General features: G+C 42.7%; 1 protein-coding gene and 1 long non-coding RNA gene across 2 annotated transcripts in view; one reads left to right on the forward strand and one right to left on the reverse strand.

The window, feature by feature from the left end:
• Window positions 1–16,720, reverse strand: part of GRID2 (glutamate ionotropic receptor delta type subunit 2) — an 887,701-nt gene that overhangs the window by 840,855 nt on the left and 30,126 nt on the right. The window lies entirely within an intron of this gene.
• LOC133363721 (uncharacterized) overlaps window positions 3,807–16,720 on the forward strand; it is a 729,805-nt gene continuing 716,891 nt past the window's right edge. The window contains exons 1-2 of the long non-coding RNA XR_009757739.1: window positions 3,807–3,886; window positions 3,999–4,228. This is a non-coding gene — a long non-coding RNA (uncharacterized LOC133363721). The remainder of the gene's footprint in view (window positions 3,887–3,998; window positions 4,229–16,720) is intronic.

Here is a 16,720-nt window from a genome sequence, read left to right on the forward strand (position 1 = left end):
ATTTTTCCAATCTTGAATTTAGTCCATTTGCACCTCTTTAAAAACAGAATTTGTTATGAAACTTTTTTGGCATTTTAGTGAGAATTTCTCTGAATAAACATATTTTGTATGCAGTTGAGACAAATATACAGATGCTTGCAAGCTATGTTCCCTAATACAATGCATATTATATGTTACTTTCACTTATGTATGCATTTATATGCACACTTTACCCTAATATATGCATTTTTGTACACATGACTTTGCTGGAGAATTGCATTGCAAATTTCAGAGAAATGAAAATGACAGCGGATGACTGTTCACATATTGTTTTGGAAAGTGTGGATTTGGTAAGTTCACCTTTAAAAGTGAACTGGATTGAATTTCTCCCCCATCCCTAGTTGAGGGTCAAGGAAGCAATAGGGGATGATAGCAGTGCTAGTGCACTCATCCGTACTGCTCCCGCACATTTTTACCAGAGCTTGGAAGTAACTCGTTATTTTTAACGAGTTACTTTTAATTCGTTACAATTTTAAATAACGAGTGGGTAATTCCATTACATTTGGCAAGTAACGGAATGAATAGTAATTTCCCTACTTTTCAGTTTCAACTTTAACGTTTCCACGTTAGGTTGGACGTTACTTGGGGGCGGGAACAAGGGCAAGTCAGCTCCTGGCTGTGATTGGTTAACACAAGACATGTGCCTCACACTGATTGGACCTCTGCGCAGACTGTCTCTTCCCTCGTGATCTGTGTTAGGAGGCACGATAGAAGAGATGAATAGGCAGGGGGAGCCTGCTAGCGTCTGACTCTGAGAGGAAAAAATGGACGCCGGAGGAAAAAGCCAGGGCAAGGAAGGCAGAATGGCGAAGAGCTGTGGAGGTGAGTGACGATGATTTGTGTGTGTGTGTGCCCCGGTGTGTGTGTTTTCGGCTGGAGTCTCTGGTTTTGGGGGGGGGCTCCGGCTCTCTGGCTACCACCCCTTACTCTCTGGACTCTCCGCTTCAATTTTTTTAAAAAAAGTTTCTAGGTGGTCTAATTCCCGAGATATACACCAAAACGTAAACCCCCCCTGCACAACTTTTTTTTAAACAGATCATGTTCTAGATACAACTCCCATCAGCCCAATCCAGTGGCCATGCTGGCTGGGGCTGATGGGAGTTGTAGTTTAAAGTAACTTTTCAAAGCTCTGGCTGCACCCCGCCCTTTCATGATTGTGACTAAAGTGCAGACTTGTGTTTGTGTTGTAAATCTCTCTCCCTCCAACCCTATTTTTAAAGAAATTAGGCAGGGTTTATCACAGTTTTTATTATGTAGGAAACTAATACTCATTTTTTTAAAAAATGAAGTTTATTTATTTATTTTTATTATTTTATTTATATCCCACCCTTCCTCCCAGTAGGAGCCCAGGGCAGCAAACAAAAGCACTAAAAACACTTTAAAAATCATAAAAAACAGACTTTAAAATATATTAAAACAAAACATCTTTAAAAACATTTTTAAAAGCTTTAAAACATTTTTTTTAAAGAAAAAGTTTAAAAACATATTAAAAAGCAATTTCAACACAGATGCAGACTGGGATAAGCTCTCAACTTAAAGGACTTGTTAAAAGAACAAGTTCCTTATCACTTGAGGCTGCAGTTTTCCCTGGTTGAGTAAGCCCCATTGAATACATTGGGACTTGCTTCTGAGTAAACAAACATAGGATTGCACTATAAATATCTTTACAGGTTATATAAATAAACATATTTGATAGTCATGCTTATATAAATATTTTCATAGAATAGTAGAGTTGGAAGGGGCCTATAAGGCCATCAAGTCCAACCCCCTGCTCAATGCAGGAATCCAAATCAAAGCATTCCCGACAGATGGCTGTCCAGCTGCCTCTTGAATGCCTCCAGTGTCGGAGATCCCACTACCTCTCTAGTAATTAGTTCCATTGTTGTATGGCTCTAACAGTTAGGAAGCTTTTCCTGATGTCCAGTCAAAATCTGGCTTCTTGCAACTTGAGCCCATTATTCTGTGTCCTGCACTCTGGGATCATTGAGAAGAGATCCCGGCCCTCCTCTGTGTGGCAACCTTTCAAATACTTGAAGAGTGCTATCATATCTCCCCTCAGTCTTCTCTTCTCCAGGTTAAATATGCCCAGTTCCTTCACTCTCTCCTCATAGGGCGTTGTTTCCAGTCTCCTGATCATCCTTGTTGCCCTCTTTTGAACCTGTTCCAGTTTGTCTATATCCTTCTTGAAGTGCAGAGACCAGAACTGGACACAGCACTCAAGATGAGGCCTAACCAGTGCTGAATAGAGGGGAACTAATACTTCACATGATTTGGAAACTATACTTCTGTTAATGCAGCCTGATATAGCATTTGCCTTTTTTGCAGCCACATCACACTGTTGGCTCATATTCAGCTTGTGATCAACAACAATTCCAAGATCCTTCTTGCATGTCGTACTGCTGAGCCAAGTATCCCCCATCTTATAACTGTGCATTTGGTTTCTTTTTCCTAAGTGTAGAACTTTTACTTCTACCCAGTTTTGTCATGCTGTGTCCCTATATGTGTTGAATGTGCTTTAAAGAAATGGTGTGGATCTGCCCTAGGTATGATGTTCATTCAAGAGTGAATTGAAAAGAACAATTTTAAAAGATACTTCTTACTCTTACTCATTTTTCAGACCTCTTTCTGAAGTAAAGGGTCAAATCTGTAAAAACATTTGGAGCAGCCACATTAAAAGATAAGGGCAGGGTATTCCAGGCAGGGGGTTGCCAACCCTGCTTGGATATGGATGTCTTTGCAGAAGAACCCTAATCAAGGTTTACCAACAGCACAGTCCAAACTATATCTACTTAGAAGTCAGTCCTGTTGAGTTCTATGGGGCTTAATCCCTTAGTAAGTGTGTTTAGAATTGCAGCCTTCAGGAGCCTCCATCTTTACTCCCCAAAGCTCCCATCTAACATCTCCACAACACTAGGCTCCTTTGTCTCTGCTGTGGCCTTCTGGTGACTGCCCTAGCCTGAAGGCACTTAACCCCTCTTGCTGAAAGCAAGTAGGCTAGATTAAATGTTCCCTACCCAGGCTCATATATATAAAATATAAACGGCATTTTGTCAAAAGTATTTTTGTCTACATTTTATACCTCATCCTTGGTTTTCCAAGCTTGGCATGGAATGCTTCTCATACAGAATTAATTTGAAATGCTGCATATTTATTATCATAATCATCATATTCAAAATAAAAAATATATGTACCGCCTTCAAGTTGATTCCAACTTATGGTGACCCTATGAATAGGGTTTTCATGAGGCTGAGAGGCAGTGACTGGCCCAGTGAGCTTCATGGCTATGTGGGGATTTGAACCCTAGTCTCATTTTGTTCTCACAACAACCCTGTGAGATAGTAGGTTAGACTGGCCCAGGCAGGGTTATTTAGTGAGCAAATAGGATCTCTTTTAATTGTGCTATCGACCTGCTTACTTCCACTCTGACTGGGGGATCTTGCAGCATGGGGAAGAGATGGGGGCACATCACAGCTGAAGTTCACCCATATAGGAGCATTATCTCTTGTTTATTACAGAGACGCCTGTTGCAGGTTTTGCTGCTGAGAGCAGCAGTCAGTTAGTGCAGCCACTTGCGTCACAGCTTGTTGATCCTGAGGAGGCAAAACTAGAAAGTGAGGTTCAGAAAGGAGGCCCTGTGCACGAGGAGGAGGAGGGCATGAAGCAGTGCCAGTTGCCCACAGCCACATCTGCAGAACAGCAAGTACCATGGTTTGGCTTTGAGAAAGCTTGTACATTTGTGAGCCAGAGTGGGAAAAATGTTGTTGTACGATGCAATTACTGCCTTCCAAGGATCAAAAATCTGAGATCAGCTGTTTCCTCCTCATCCAGTTTGAAGAAACATTTTGAGGTAAGCCTTTGTCATGCTGGTCCTCAAAGAGTGTCCATTGTCTGTTTATGTTTAAATTGTGAAGTTCCTCTTCCATTTTTTCTTGGATTCATGCTTTGTTCTTCTTCCTCAGAGGGCACACCCTGAGAAGCTGAGAGCAATTGAAGAAGCAATAAAGGCAAGGAGACGTGGCCTTCCTGAACCAATGCATGACACCCCTCCTCCCAAAATGCTGAAGCAGCAGCAGACAACCCTTGAGAGGTGGGGATCTGGCAGGGATCTGCTTCTTCTGGCAGCCTGCATACACCCTCGCTTCAAACTAGATCGGCTGGAATCGTGTCAGGCCACCACCCATACCAACAAGTAAGAACATTAGGGAAGCGCTTTGGGTGGATTACTCCAAGGGAAATGTTGTCTCAAGGAAGGCATCAGAGGGCTTAAGGTGGTAGGCAGGGGCTGGGCCTTTTCTTCCTGGGGCTCCTCATCACAACCTTGGGTTGCTGCAGGTAATCCTTAAGGGTCTGCTGTGCTGCCCCATGAGTGTGGTGACTTGGTCACCTTCCTACCTTCCATGTCATCATCCACAGGCTCAGGCTGGACCCTGAACCAGGGGGCATGACAAGCATCAGGAAATGAAGAGCAGATGATGGTTTCCTAACATATATGTGTTAACATATCCTCTCTCTTTCTTAGATACACAATGGAAGCCTTGTTGAAAGCTGAAATAAAGATGGGTGTACTTAATGAGGACAGTGATCAGTCTTCAGATAAAGACCAGGAAGGAGATGACTTAGAAGATGACTTCTTTAACTTTCTGCCCCAGGGCAAGAAGTCAGCAGTGGACACTGCTGAGGAGGAACTGGTGAGGTACCTGAGGTCTCCCAGCAGGGAAGTGTCATCACTCCATGGCTTTCCACATGTGCTGCGGTGTTTTTTGCAGCACAACACAGGCATGCCTTCAAGCGCCGCAGTAGAACGCCTGTTCAGTACTGGTGGCAACGTAATGACTGTAAAAAGACATTCCTTGTCTGACATGCTCTTTGAGCATCTTGTTCTTTTGAGACATAACAGAAACATATAAAAGCATTTCAAGTGTAAAATTTGATTTCAAGAGTTGGGGTATCTTCATTGCTTGGGGGGATGTGAGATTCTGTTATGCCATTATGTTAATCTTATGGATAAATTTTTTATTCTACTACCCCCTGTGTGTGTTTATTTTTAATATTGTTTTAGGCTTCTTAGATGTGCAGCAGCCAAGGCCAGCACCTTGTAGGAGTTTTTTTTTAAAAGTAACTGAAATGTAATTGTAGTGATTACTTTTGAGAAAAAGTAAAGTAATCAGTTACTTTCAGAGCAATTGTAATTGTAACGGTAATTACTACTTTTGGGCCAAGTAATTGTAACTGTAATTTATTACTTTTTAAAAGTAATCTTCCAAGCTCTGATTTTTACTCTATATTGGATTGTGACACTTACATGGGGCTTAGGTCTAACTGTGATGGGACCAGCAGATCCAGCATGGGAACGTATTCTTCCCTTCTGGCTCATTCAGGTAACAAGTACCATGAAATACAAGACTGCACTTAATGTGGGACTCCTTTAATGTTAACGCTAAGCTGTGACTGGCTCCCATGAATATTACACTGTTTGAAAATGTCTACAATTAGATTTATACATGTAGAATAAGGAAAGTATTCTGAGCAGTCTAATCAGAGTGAAAGGACATAATTTTTCTTTTATTTTTCTGCTGAAACTTACAGGTCAATCCTATGGCAGATCTACTGAAGAGTAAGTTCTACTGGCTTTGATAGGGCTTACTCCCAGGTGATTATAGGATTGCAGTTTAAGTTACCCTCTTTTATTTCTGAGGATTAGTTGTAGCTGAAACTCACAGCATTGAGTTCCAAGAATACCTTAGCAAAGTGCTGGCTTTTTTTTAAGAGGTAACCAAGTGAGCCAGAAAACCCACTTTACAGAATCACGCTACTATGATGTGCATAGAGGTATGCCAGAGAATTCCAACAGAAGTGGAAATGGGAGCATAAATGGCTGATCTTCACTTACTCCTCCCATATCCAGAACTGAAATGAATCCAGGAAATACCATCGGACTTTGCTGTTGTTGCTGCTTTCAGTCCGCAAACAATACGTAATTGATTATGGGTTTCCCCCATTTGTACTGCATTCCCTTTGCACTGAAATGAATGGGATGGAACAATGTAATGACAACATAATTTAAATAACATATTGTGTAAATTATGCAATTCAGCCATGGCAGACAGCAAGATGAAAAACACAGTTTTGGGCAGAAGATGAACTGCAGTGGGATGAAACAGGGTTGAATGTGGGAAATACAGGCTGGAATGGAAAGCAGTCCCTTCTTAAAACCTTAGATGTGCATGCCTGGTTTTGAGGAAAGTCATTGCTATGGTAGGAAGAGCAGATCAAATGGCAGTGACAGCTTCCTTGTGACCAACCAGCCATTCCTTGTTCTGTTTCAAAGCTAACCAGCCACATGCCAAGTGTATCTACCTCTTTGGCTCACTACCTTCCTCTCCTTTTCTGTTCCCATCACACCTTTCCAGTTAACTGATTGAGCCCATTAACACACTGGCAGCAGAATTCTTTAAGGTGGAAAAATGGCTTAAAGGGCTGTTGACGTGCTGCAAATCTAAAAGTAAAATACAACTCCAGATACCAAAACGTTTAAGATTCAAGTGTGCTGGTTTTAACTGGCTTTTCTGCCACAATTTTTGTGACTTACAAACATTACCTGATGTGTTATATGCTGTATTGTATGTCGCTCAGAGTGGCTGGGAAATCAGTCAGATAAGCGTCTAATGAATCGAATAAATAAATAAATAAATAACTATTTAAAGGTTTTCTTCACCTGCAAAAGAGAATTCTGTGTTTCTGCCTCATTTGCAGGACATTTTATAATTTGTCTATAATTTCAGTGGCTGCAGGATTTGAGCTTAGGTTATTGCTGCAAGGTGGCCATGGGTAGTCTGTGTTTTTCTTCCAGCACTCTCCAGCCTCTTCGGCTGCCTGTGCTTCCCTTCAAAAAAGCCCCACAGGAGGAGCTACCTCATGACATCTCCTGGGGTTTAACTGAAGCATGTGACAGGGAGGGTTACTACTGAGAATCTGAGATTGGTGCACTCACTGATTTTGTTTTCAAGGGAAGTCTTTCCTTTTTCCTTTTACCAACTGTCAGGTATGCAGCAGGCAGCCACTTCTCTTTCTCCAAGGAAGATGCAGGTATTACTTCAGAGGGAGATGGATGCCAGGAGTCCTAGCCATGTTACTCAGAGGTTCATTACAGTCATGACTGTGGCTGTCTAGATGTTGCTGGACTACAGCTCCCTTTGTCTCTGACCACTGGCCATGCTGGGTGGGGCTGATGGGAGTTGGAGCCCAACAAAATCTGAATTGTCATAAGTTAGCTACTCCTGGTTTAACAAAATAAGCCCTATTCAAGCATTTTGTCCCCACAAAAGTAATACCATGTGGAGGTATAGCAAGGACACTTACACTAGGTCTGCCCTGCTGATGTGTCCCCTGCCAGCTCCATGTGCACACTGTTCTCACAAATGTGTATAGACCCACCATTCATTCTTGCCTTAATAAATGTTGGTTTACGAACTTCAGTGATGGGGAACCTTTGGCCCTCTAGATGTTGCTGAACTACAACTCCCATTATCCCCAGCAAGCATGGCCAATGGTCAGGGATGATGGGAGTACTATCTCAGCAACATCTGGAGGTTCCCCACTGCCTTGTCCACCTCTCCCTGTCTCCAAAAGGGTGCCAAACCTACCCTGGGGCAGGAGAAGAGGGAGGCAGCAGTGACAAAGTGAGCAAAGGCTAATATAAGGGAGCTCCAGCTCCTCAGAGAAGCATCATATTCCCACCATGGAGGGCACAGGAGCTCCATGTTCCAGCATGCCTGGAAGGAACATAATGCTAATTGTTTCCATATCTGCCAAGGAATGCCTTCTCCTTGCTGGTAAATGGACACAATGTGTATCACATTTTCATCAGGTATGCTGGGACACACAGTATCCATATTGTCTTTGCAGCAAGGTGATGCTCCTTCCAGAAACTTCATTCTTTGCAGATACTTGTTTACCTTTCTCCTGCCCCAGGAAAGTTTGGAACCCGGGCGGGGGGGAGGATGCAGGAAATGAAAGAAAAGGTGCTGCAAGTGTCCTGCTCAACCCACATCTGCTCACAAAACATGAGTCAGAGATACTCTGTACAAAGTTACTCATGATGATCCTTACACCTTTTTTTCTTTTACTGACATGCAGCTATGAAGATTTTCCAGAGCAGCATGGGAGGGGCACACATAACCCTCTTCTGTGCAGTATTTCTGATTTAAATAGCCCCTCCCAAGAGCTACCATTCCGCTTCCCACCCTCCGATCCAGAACAAACTATGCATGGCTTAGCCTTATGCATGATGCAGGCCCCCAAATGTAAATGTTTTTAAAAATAAAACACACAGAGTTGCACCTGACTACGTTGCGGTTGGAAATAAAGTGCACACACATCTATGCTTTCCTAAGCTTCAGCCAACACCAGCCTTTTCTTAGATTTGGTAGCAAGAAAGCCCCCAGGGAAAAGGAAACAACTTCAAAGTGACAAGGTGAGGTCAAATACTACGGACAGTCTGTCACTCAATGAAAACCTATACAAGTGAGAGCTCTTTATACAGCAAGGGCTCTGTGCCAGGAGCTACCTTTTCATTGTGTTCTTGTCTATGCAGAGCTGCCCACACAAAAGAGTCTTGATCCCTAGGCAGAGCTCTGGTAGGCCTGCCCTGCTTTTTTTCTGGGTGACTCCTGGACTTTTGGCAGCACAATCAAGGAGCAAGGTCAACAAGCCAGTGTTGCTCTGCCTCCGCTCTTTCTCTTCTGGCCCTCCTTCCCATCACGGTACAATGATAACTTCACTGAATTTGAGGAAAGGTATTGAAGAGGTCTCTCTGTACCACAGATCATCAGGTACAGTATTCATCAAACTCATCCAGTGTACTTGCAAGCCCTGAATATAATATCCAATATATCCAGATTCAGACTGAGAGATGGAACATTTACTGATTCAATTGAAAGTTGGATCTTCTCTTCAAGTAGGAGGCAAGGCAAACAAACAAACCTGCTGGGACTTTACTGTCTGTTGTCTTTCTTCTTTAGAGTTCCATTGGTGGTCCAGATTAACAGGCCCAGCAGCTAATCTGGTCATCTGGTTCACTCTGGGAAAATGGCTGTTTCACTGAGTCTTTTGCAGGTATCACAGAGAGATCACAGCAGTGACACTATTCATCAATGAGGGAAGTCTGCCTCATGCTTCCCTTACTGGGAAATACCAACTGATGCTTCTGTATGGTTGCGAGCTACATTTGGTACTCAAGCACATAAAAAGAGCTCTGCTGGATCAGACCAAAGGTCAATCAAGTCCAGCATCCTGTCCCTTACATTGGCTAACCACATGCCACTGGAAAATTAACAAGCAGGGCTAGAAGACAATAATCCTCTCCCTCAGTTGCTTCCCAGCAACTGATATTCAAAGGTATACTGCCTCTATTCCTGGAGGTTCCATTTTGTTATCATGGCTAATATATATCCTCCATGAATTTGTCCAATCCCTTTTTAAAGCCATCAAAGCAAGTGGCCATCACAGCAATTTGTGGCAGCAAATCCCAAGAATTAACTCTGTGCTATATGAAAAAGTACTTTCTCTTCTCCATCCTGAGCCTTCGGCTAATCAGTTTTATTGAGCTGACCTCAGGTACGAGCATTATGATACAGGGAGAAAACCTGATCTCTGTCCACTATCTGCAACCCAGGTATACAGTGATGTGTGTGCTGGAAAACAGGTGCAGGTGATGTGTACTTTTATACACTCTAAAGCCAACTTTGGACCTATTCACATACTGCATTTTCACCCAGATGCCTAGGTTGATGTAAGGAGAGTCGGGGCACTGTTTCTAGCCCATTCTTTTTAGGCAATTCGAGGGAGAAACTGCCCCTGAAAAGAGAGACAGGGCACAAGAAATTCCATGAAGCCTTCAGTGGTGTAGTGGTTAAGGTGTTGGACTACGACCTGGAAGACCAGGGTTTGAATCTCCACATAATCATGAAGCTCACTGGGTGACCTTGGGCCAGTCACTGCCTCTCAGCCTCATGAAAACCCTATTAATAGGGTCGCCATAAGTCGGAATTGACTTGAAGGCAGTACATTTACATTTTTTCAGTGGTGGGTGTGGGGGAAGGGTTTAGCTCAACTTACTTAAATGAAGTGGTTTTAATTTTCCTGCTTTTAAATTTAGCCAAAAAAGAGAGTCTTGTATGTGGTTGCATGGGGGTGGGGGCAAGGCATGCTGGAATCTCCTGACCCAGACACAGTTCATGCTGGGAAAGTGGCCAAATGCCCATGGAAATGTTTTCATGAGCATTTTGATCCACCTCAAGCAGAAAACTTGACTGGGCTTTTTTTTTTTTTGCAAAATTTAATGGGAGGATCTTGTTACTGCATTTCAGGATGACCAACCCTCCCCCACAACCCCACAACCTTTGAAAAAGCAGAATTCCCCTTTCCCATTTGTAAGGAGTTAATTTGGCTCATAGAATGTAACACATAGTCACAATCATAAGGAAACCAGGATTTGACGACTCAGTGGCAGACCTGGGTTGGCCCTTTGTAAACCATGAAATGGCCCGGAGGGTAATCATGCAAATTAAATTGATTCTGCCCATCCTTTATCCAGCATTTCAGCAACTTCAAAGGTGCTTTCAAAAAATTCACAGCAGGTAAGTATTTCTTAATATCCTCTCCTCAGTGATAAACCAACCACTTACAAAGCATATTGCATTGCCTGCCTGTTTTGCTATGGTCGATATGAACTCTGAAGTTCTCCAGCTGCTTTGCTCTGGTTAAAAAAATAATCATGTAAGCTTTCAGCTTCCATTCTGAAAGCTTAAGTCTATTCCATGATGTGCTTTGACTGGCATGTGGAACAATGTAAAAAAGTAAATGCATTCTGCTTTAATAGCATTTGATCTCCCTCCCAAGTTGAAATAACTCCTAGAGTCTTTGCTTGTTAATAAAGAATTCTTCCAATGTAAGCACAGCTCCATTGTACCATGTGGCAAAACCTTCCAACTGCGCATGCAATTGTGGGAGTGGAATGCTGGTTCCAGAAAGACCAGTAGCTATTCAGTTTTAGGAAAACTTAAGATCTTTGCCCTTCTGCTCTGTCCTCTCAACACACTGTTGCTGGGCAAGTTCATCAAGTTCCATGTTCCATCATTCAATGGATGTGGTGAATCAGTGCTTGGTTTATTTATTTTATTTATTTTATTATTTGATTTATATCCCGCCCTTCCTCCCAGCAGGAGCCCAGGGCGGCAAACAGAAATGCTAAAAACACTTTAAAACATCATTAAAAGACCTTAAAATACATTAAAACAAAACAACGTTAAAAACATTTTTAAAAAGCTTTAAAAACATCTTTTTAAAAAGGGTTAAAAGCATACTATTAAAGAAAACATATTAAAAGCATTTCTAACAGAGACACAGACTGGGATAGGTCTCAACTTAAAAGGCTTGTTGAAAGAGAAAAGTCTTCAAAAGGCACCGGAAAGATAGCAGAGATGGCGTCTGCCTAATATTTAAGGGGAGGGAATTCCACAGGGTAGGTGCCACCACACTAAAGGTCCATTTCCTATATTGTGCAGAACGAATCTCCTGATAAGATGGTATCTGCAGGAGGCCCTCATCTGGTTGTAATAATGGACTGGATAATGGCCAATAAACTGAAGCTTAATCTCAAGACTGAGATGCTGTTGGTGGATGGTTCCTCTGACTGGCTGAGTGGTGCATGGCCTGCTCTAGATGGAGTCACACTCCCTCTGAAGGAGCAAGTTCATAGTTTGGGGGTTCTCCTGGATCCGTTGCTGTTGTGTGAGGTACAGGTGGCCTCAATGGCACAGAGTGCCTCCCATTAGCTTTGGCTGGTGACCCAGCTGCAACTCTGTCAGGACACAGATAACCTAGCTACAGTAATCTTTGATCTGGTAACCTCCAGGTTGGATTATTGCAGTGCACTTAATATCGGCTGCCTTTGAAAATGGTTCAGAACTTTCAGTTAGTGCAGAATACAGCTTTCCAATTGCTGATGGGTTCAAGATGAACAGACCATATAATATCAATTCTGTTCCAGTTACACTGGCTGCCTGTCCACTCCTAAGCTGAATTCAAAGTGCTAGTTTTGACCTATAAAGCTCTACAGCTCAGTTCACTAATGTCTTTTGGAATGCCTCTCCCATTATGAACCTACCCAGATCTTAGATCTTCTTCTGAGGCCCTTCTCCAAATCCCCCCTCTGAGAAAGGCTCAGAAGGTGGGGACATGGGAGAGGGCCTTTTCAGTTGTGGCTCCTCATCTGTGGAATGTGCTTCCCAGTGAGGTCCACCTGGTCCCTTCATTGAAATCTTTTTGACATCACGTAAATATATTTTTTCTCAGGCATTTGATAGCCTAGTATGATGTTGTTTGTATTAGTGTGCTGCCACAGCTGTCCCTAGCTATATGGGGTGGTTGTTTTTGTTTTATTATTTGTTTTTATTGTATATATTTACTTTGGTTTTCAACAATGTTGTAGGTTGTTTGGAGACCTTCGGGTAACAAGCAACCAATAAATCTAACAAATAATCAATGAATCAATCAACAATGTCGTTCAGTACACTCTCACTCTCTCTGCCGCTATCACTCCACTTCCATTGCACTTGTATTTCGGTTTTCGTACTTCATTGATATATCAAACTCAATATGTCTAAGAAGAAACTTCTCACCTTCATTCCTACATAACCACCCTCTTCTGATATGCGTACCTAGATTATTGCAATGTGTTCTACATAGCTGCCCTTGAAGATGACTCAGAAGCTTCAAACGGTCCAAAATGCAGCAGCCACATGACTGGCTGGGGTTCCTTTATAAGTCATATAACCTTTGTTTTAAAAAAGATGCATTGGTTGCCAGTTCATTTCCAAGCCCAGTTCAAGGCGTTCACATTAGTGTTTAAAGCCTAAATGACTTAGGCCCCAAAAATCTTAAAGAACACCTCCTTTCCTGCAGACCCTCTCAGGTGCTTGGATCAGCAAACAGGGCCTTCATGGTAGTTCCACTGCCTTCAGAAGCCAGGGGGAGTGGCAATCGGGGAGGGCATTCTCTGTGGCAGCCCCTAAATCATGACATTCCCTCCCCAGCACCTTCACTATACAGTATCCATCATATGCTGAAGACGCACATCTTTATCCTGGCCATTGACACCTGAGATGAATATATTTAGGATCCACCTTATTTTGTGAGTATAATTTGTTTTAAACTTAATAGCATTTATTTATTTATTTATTTAATTTAATTTATATACTGCCCTAAGCCCAAGGGCTCTCTGGGCGGTGTACATAACAATAAAACAATCAAAAAATATATAAATACAATAATACAATGGAATCAAACCAAACAGACGTAAACAAAAATCAAAGCAGCAGCAAAATACATCAATAAATATTAATAATACACATTAAAATGCCTGGGAATATAAAAAGGTTTTCACCTGGCGCCAAAAAGATAGCAGCGTCGGTGCCAGGCGCACCTCATCGGGGAGACCATTCCACAGTTCGGGGGCCACAACCGAAAAGGCCCTATTTCTAGTCACCACCCTCCGAGCTTCTTGATGGGATGGTACTCGGAGGAGGGCCTTAGATGTTGAGCGCAGTGTACGGGTAGTTTCATATTGGGAGAGGCGCTCCACCAGGTATTGCAGTCCCATGCTGTGTAAGGCTTTATAGGTCAAAAACAGCACTTTGAATTTAGCCCGGAAACAAATAGGAAGCCAGTGCAGACGAGCCAGAACAGGTGTTATATGAGCGGACCTTCTGGTCCGCGTCAACAATCTGGCCGCTGCATTCTGGACTAACTGTAGTTTCCGAACTGTCTTCAAGGGTAGCCCAACGTAAAGCGCATTGCAGTAGTCCAATCTAGAAGTTACCAGAGCATGAACGACTGAGGCGAGGTCGTCGCTGTCCAGATAGGGACGTAGCTGGGCTACCAATCGGAGATGGTAAAAAGCATTCCGTGCCACTGAGGCTACCTGAGCCTCAAGAGACAGGGAAGGGTCGAAAAGAACTCCCAAGCTACGAACCTGTTCTTTCAAGGGGAGTGTAACCCCATCCAGAACAGGGTGAACATCCACCATCTGAGCAGAGAAGGCACTCACCAACAGCGTCTCGGTCTTGTCTGGATTAAGCTTCAGTCTGTTAGCTCCCATCCAATCCATTATCGCGGCCAGTAGTAGTAGTAGCAGCACCAGCAGCAGCAGCAGCAGCAGCAGCAGCAGTAGTAGTTATTCATTGACAATGTTACATCCACTCTGTTGAACCGGCATGTAGCACTGGCTTTATTTTTTACTTCTCTGTCTCCTTCCATCACTCCACCCCATACTGAGTCTCTTGACAATTTATGTCACTCCCCCCTTTGCAACACTGCAAAAATAAGGCCCTTTCTCTCTGCCAAAAGGTGAGAGGAGAAAGGGGCTGGCAAATCTCCACCAGGGCTGGGTTCCAAAGTACTGATGCTACCACCAAGAAGGTCCTTGTGAAGGCTTGGACCTCAAACTTTCTTGCACAACTTTTCTTTTCCGTAGTCTATCTTTAAGGGGGCTATGTATTCTACTATACAAAGGATGGTCCTCTGTTTGAAGGGCTGTCTTGTCCAAATCCTGTTGAAAGACAAATAACCAAAAAGGAGAAGAAAAACAGGGGCCTTGAAGTTGGCCATCAAGTGTTAACACATGAACAGCAGAGTGAGCGGGCACACAAGTCACCTGGTCAAGTCTTCCCCACTATGTTGAGATGTACTGTTTTTGGCGAGGTGGCCCCTCCTACCTGACCTGGAACAAATAACAAAAAAGGAGGAACATACAAGGAGATGTTACAGTGGAAGCAGCATTAACACTTTTTGTAACTTGTCCCAGGCTACGGTCTGAAGGCACATGAGGCCAGCACCTTGCTGAAGCTAAGCAGGATCAGGTCTGGCCAGTGCCTGGATGAGAGACCACCTGGGAACCATATGTAAGCCACCTTGGGTTTCTATTATGAAAATAGAGGCAGGGTATAAATGTAATCAATCAATCAATAATAAATAACATCCAGCCAATCTGACTCTTTGTTATGTATCAGCATGGATGCATTGCTCCTATGCTAATATTGCCTTGGAACTTTGTAAACACCAAGAAAATGCAGAGACTGTACCTACTGCTTAGGGCTCCAGATGACCTGTTTACTGAGCATTCATCCTGATTTGTTTGCACAAAACTTACATGAAGGTTAGACTATGTCTCATCTTTACTGAACATTTGTTCTGATCTGTTTGCAGAGAGGTTAATGGCAATGAAAATTCATCCTGACTTGCTTCTGTTGTGATTATATATCTTCCCCTTAATCATTTGTTATCCCACACTTCTCAGCGCCTTTCTCTGTCATCTCCCTAACCTCAAAAAGTCCTGTTTTTCTTTTTCTCTTTAAAGTGGATTTGTTGTGCTAGGATGACAGAGCACTTTAATCCACTTTAATTCTGCAAGCTGAAATTTCTGGGATGTGCAGAACGTCTGGAGGTGACCTTAGTAAGGACGGTTAACAAATCAGATTCACAACCCCCTGCCTTCCCACAATCAGTGCACAAGCATGCATTATATACATGGTTAGCTATACCTTTCATTCAAATACTTAAGTAGGCCCATTATACTCTGCACAGCTGAGCAGGAATTTTCCCTAAGTGGTTTACTGGCTAGTTGCCATTAGCTGGATGGCAGGCTACAATTCATAATCTTTAACTAAACAATAATTCATACAGAATTAAGCAGTCTTACATACTTGGTGCTTTAATGCAGTTAAAATTGGCATGCCCTAATTCTGTAAGGTATTTTTTTTAAAAAAAAAGTTTCACCCCTCCATTCCTTGATCACCTGCCATGTAATTTTGTGTAGAAGTAGGGAGTTAGGTGGTAGAAGAAAATGCAGGGATTACATTATTTTGTCTCTAAAACCTTTTCTCCATGTAAACCTTTAGGTTTGTATGAAATTTAAGAACATAGCCAATCTAATAAGAATAATCTCTCTAGAACAGATGTGGGAGCAAATAATCTGGGATTTCAAACATACAGAAACTTTAGTGGAATCATAGAATCAGTACTGTAGCATTGGAAGGGGCCTATAAGACCATCAAGTCCAACCTTCTGCTCAATGCAGGAATCCAGTTAAAGCACACCCAGCAGGTGGCTGTCCAGCTCCCTCTTGAATGACTTCAGTGTTGCAGAGCCCATCACCTCCCTAGGTAATTGGTTCCATTGTCGTACCACTCTGACATGAGGTTTTTCCTGATGTTTAGTCGAAATCTGGCTTCCTGCAACTTGAGCCCATTATTCCATGTCCTGCACTCTAGGATGATCAAGAAGAGATCCTGGTCCTCCTCTGGTGTGGCAACCTTTCAAGTACTTGAAGAGTGCTATCATATTACCCCTCAGCCTTCTCTTCTCCAGGCTAAACATGCCCAGTTCTTTCAGTCTCTCCTCATAGGGCATTGTTTTCAGTTCCCTGATAATCCTCTGAACCTGTTCCATTTTGTGTGCATCCTTCTTAAAGTGTGGTGTGCAGAACTGGACACAGTACTCCAGATGAGGCCTAACCAGTGCCAAATAGAGGAAAACTAATACTTCATGCAATTTGGAAACTATATTTCTGTTAATGCAGCCTAAAATATTATTTGACTTTTTTGCAGCCACATCACACTATTGA

The sequence above is a fragment of the Rhineura floridana genome, chromosome 9, assembly GCF_030035675.1.
Source record: "Rhineura floridana isolate rRhiFlo1 chromosome 9, rRhiFlo1.hap2, whole genome shotgun sequence".
In the NCBI taxonomy this organism is placed as follows: Eukaryota; Metazoa; Chordata; class Lepidosauria; order Squamata; family Rhineuridae; genus Rhineura; species Rhineura floridana.